We start from the raw sequence: 5,000 nt of genomic DNA, 5'->3' as shown, positions 1-5,000 counted from the left end.
TACTCAAAAATAATTCACGTAGATATGGAGGGAAAAACAACAAAATATCACATGTACAAAGATCATTTGAGAACGTTACGTTTCTGGATTAGTTGAACTTAAACTCAACATTTCTTTCGTCAGCTCAACATTTCTGAATTTGGATTTGAAAGCACTAAAAATTGAACATACCCGTCTGATATGAGTAATCTCAGACAAACCATCTCCAAACTGCCAGTGCCAACAAATTCAAAAAGTACGAGTGAAGACTTGTATTCCTCCCGCTTCCATCCACGTGAGTTATAGAGTAAACAAATTTTGGCGGTGAGAACCGCCAAATATTCAAAATATTACGTTATATAATTTGGGCTCAGTAAAATAATGTACGGTTCTCACCGCCAAAATTTGTTTCCTCTATAACTCACGTGGATGGAAGCGGGAGGAATACAAGTTCTCACTCGTACTTTTTTAATTTGTTGGCACTGGCAGTTTGGAGATGGTTTGTCTGAGATTACTCATATCAGACGGGTATTTTCAATTTTTAGTGCTTTCAAATCCAAATTCAGAAATGTTGAGCTGACGAAAGAAATGTCGAGTTTTAATTCGACTAATCCAGAAACGTAACGTTCTCAAATGATCTTTGTACATGTGATATTTTGCTGTTTTTCCCTCCATATCTACGTGAATTATTTTTGAGTAAATACTATCTGGGAGATTTTTCTTATAGTAGAAGAAATGGCTAAAAACACTTTTTGGCTGCTATTTCTAAAAGTTTCAGTATGTGGTAAAGTAAATTATTTTACTGAGCCCTAATTATATAACGTTATTTATATATATATATATATATATATATATGTATATGCATATATGTGTGTGTATATGTGTGTGTCTATATTCTTTGTTCTTTTATACTGTTTTTGTTTCAGTCATTTTGACTGTGGCCAAGCTGAAGCACCGCCTTTAGTCGAACAAATCGACCAAGGAACTTATTTTATGAAAGCCTAGTAGTTATTCTGTCGGTCTTTTGCTGAACTGCTAAGTTACGGCGACCTAAGCACACTAGCATCGGTTATCAAGCGATGTTGGGGGGGGGGAACAAACACAGGCACGCAAACATATATACATATATATATAGATAGATATGCGACGGGCTACTTTAAGTTTCCGTCTACCAAATCCACTCACAAGCGTTTAGTCAGCCCGTGGCTATAGTAGAAGACACCTGCCTTAGGTGTCACGTAGTGGGACTGTACCCGCAACTGTGTTGTTGGTAAGCAAGCTACTAACCATACAGCCACGTCTCCGCCTATATATATATATATATATATATATATATATATATATGCGTTTGTCTCCTCCCCACCATCGCTAAACAACCGACGCCGCTGTGTTTACGTCTCCGTAATTAGTGCCCCCGAAAAAGAGACTGATAGAATAAGTACTGGACTTACAAACAATAATTCCTGGGGGCGATTTGATTGACCAAAGGCTTTGCTCCATCATGGCCGCAGCCAAGTGACTGAAACAAATAGAAGAATATAAGAACATACTAATTCATATTCATGCTTAAAATCTCATACACAGCTGCACTATGCCTTCTAGAATACCGGGTCATAACATCTCACACTGGAAATGCTAACATACAACAAAACCGCTTCAATATTTCAATATTCATTCCCGCATGAGTATACACCAGACTTCTGAATTAGCATACACACACACACACACACACACACATCTTTTATAGTCACCTCACACATTAATTCTCATATATTTCATAGCCATTATCTTTTATTTTCTTCAATCACTAGGCGGCACCATACTGGTGTACGTCCCAGGATTTTTAGTCGAATGAATGCGCACCAGTACTTAATTTTTAAGACTGATATTTAGTCTAACTTTTCTTTTAATTTTTCCAAAATTTAATTGTTTTCCATACTTACAGTTGAAAAAGTCTCAATGACTGAAACAGGTATTGAAATGTTTTTTTATATAATTACTTTAGCATTTTCTACCTTTACTTTCACACACACACACAACACACACACATATATATATAATATATAAAATATATATATATATATATATATATATATATATATAATATATATATATATATATATATATATATATATATATATATGTACGAGAGGCTGTTTTCAATTTCTATGTACCAAATCCACTCAATATGCGATGTTGGTCTAACGCTAGGTAGAGTAGAAGATACTGCTCAAGTTGCCATGCAGTGAGACTGTACCTGGAAACGTTGGTTGGGAAGCAAACTTCTTACCGCAAATTTCTTATTATAAAAATCTAGGTCAATGTGATATTATTTAGCGATGAATATACTAATTCGACTTGCTTGAAAGACCTAAAACAAATAGAAACAAAGCAATTTCTTAAAATAGTCCATTTTATGTTATGCCTAAAAATATGCGTGATGAGAAAATTGTATGTATTGAATAGCTGCCCACCGCAGGTATACAACGTTTATATACATTGCAACTGCTATATATGAAAATACACATAATACATGATGCTAGCAGGCAGTGGTCGTTGCCATAGTTGAATAGGCAAGAACTTCGTATTGCAATTATTAGTGCCACGGTGTTGGGTTAATCCACATCTTGCGATTGAAATTTAGTACATGTTACGTCTGTGGAAGTGTGTCACGGAGATTTTGCTCGTAATTCGCTGACACAACCTACTGTCAACGCATTTGAAAAATGTCAAGAGAAAGGTTATGTTATCGATCAATGTTGAGCAGTGGTATCCAAGATGAGATTGTCAAAGCCATCACAAACATATGCATAAACACATCCAGACTTTTACTAATATAGACAGTTCAGCTAAAGATTTTCAACAACTGTATAAGTCATTCAAGAATACATCATTTCTGATTTTCCCTTTGTGATTGCAATGGGCTACATCAATAGGCATTGTTTTGACTGAATTCAAATCAACAACCACAAAATTAAGCAGATACAAACAAGAGACTATATGTTGACTATACACTCTTTATCTCACTATTTGTCTGTCTCTCTCTCTTTCTCTTTCTCTCTCTTTATTTCTCTGTCTGTATCTCTCTCTCTCTCTCTTTCTTTCTCTCTCCCTCTCTCTGTAGATTGGATGAAATTAACTGTATTGAAACGTTTGGATGTGATGCGAAGCTAGTACAGTTGGTCTTCCCTTTTATTCTTCTGCTGAGTCAACACTGTGATTACATTTCACTGAGAAGTTAAAGATGTTTATAAAAAACAAAGCATTTTTTAACAACTTACAACTTACACATTCACAGCATGAAGAGATACACAAAATCCCGCTTATAAAAAATACAGTTAGAAATTGCCAATGCACGGGAAAACACTTCTATCATATGGAGGAACCATTTTCGCAAAAAACACTCCAAGCACATTGATTGTAATTAAAAGAACCGTAACACGTTTATGTAGAAAAATTTCCGATATATCTCTTATATAGATATTTCAATCTATAAAATGTAGTACATCCATGAAGTGTCTTCTTCAGAAAATCATATACAAGTAACACTCATTCACATAATATCTCAATCAAGAAGAGAGCAAATAATTCGATTCAACCAATAATACTATATATATCTGTCTTTCAATGGAGCCAGTAAGTTCATGTTTCCCTGGGAAAAACATCTTCTGGGTATACTTATATAATATACACTCTTCAAGACTGGCTTCAAATTTTGGCTCAAAGCCAGCAATTTTGAGGATCGTGATAAGGCTATTGCATCAACCCCAATACAAAAATGGTGCTTATTTTATCGACCCTGAAACGTGAAACGTGAGGTCGACCTCGGTGGAATTTGAACTCAACGTAAAACCAGACGAAATTCCGCTAAGCATTTTCCCAGCATGCTAAAGATCCTGCCAACTCACTACCTTTACACTCTTCAATTCTGATAACTTGAAACTGTCTGGATAGCATTGATCCTTAGATGATACAAGACATTCGATCACACAGATGTAATCAATTCTTACTCTAGCAAATAATTTGCTGCAGTTGTTACTTAAATCGTCGATTTAATGCAACTGCTCTTTCTAGGGGAATGTATATTGAAAATTATAACACACGCAGAAGTTGAAAAGCGATTCTATTTTTTCACATACTGCGGGTATTATGATTTCACTATATGATACAATATTTACTATGAACATCTTCAAATTCAGATATAAGTATAACATATACAAATATAGTTTGGAAAGAAATATATAGTTTAAGGCAATACATCTTAAAATTAAGAGGCAGAGAAAATAAAAATTATCCCATAAATTGTCATAAGAGTACGCTTGTTCGCCAACGGTGCCAATTTGTGTAAATAATTTATCCGAAAGAAACCAATTCCGAAATAAACAACCAATGCATTTGAAGAGAGAAAATTTGAAATTTGATCTGTCATTATATGATACTGTTCTTAGTCGTTTGCGATTTTGAAATCTAAATCTCTATTATTATAGATCAGCTACACACCCACTTTTATAGATTTTCAGAATAGAAGACGGTAACCAAAATACGATTCTCTATAAGCACCAGCAGCATTGACTAGTGAAGGTATCGTTCCACCCTCGTCATTCTCGCACACGAAAAATCATTCCAGCCGTGCTTTATCAACAGCACGTATAGCTATGAAGCGTAGAAAGCTACGACTGAATGTGAGTGACAACAGAGAGACTAATCAACTACACATGCATTTGCGTGTAATAGGAACCTATATAACTATATATACATGTATATATATATGTATATATATATATATATATATATATATATATATATATATATATATATATATATTATATATATTATATATATATATAATATATATATATATATATATCTTTTATTCTTTTATTCATTTACTTCTTTCAGTGATTTGACTGCGTTGAAGCTGGAGAACCACTCGAAAGGTCTTTTTAATCGAACACATAGACGCGGGCTTATCCTTTGTAAGCCTACTACTTTTTCTATTGGACTATTTTGCTATTTTACGT

The sequence above is a fragment of the Octopus sinensis genome, linkage group LG1 (genome assembly GCF_006345805.1).
Source record: "Octopus sinensis linkage group LG1, ASM634580v1, whole genome shotgun sequence".
NCBI classification, from domain to species: Eukaryota; Metazoa; Mollusca; class Cephalopoda; order Octopoda; family Octopodidae; genus Octopus; species Octopus sinensis.
The sequence above is the reverse complement of the archived record's forward strand: the minus strand, read 5'-3'. Positions refer to the sequence as shown.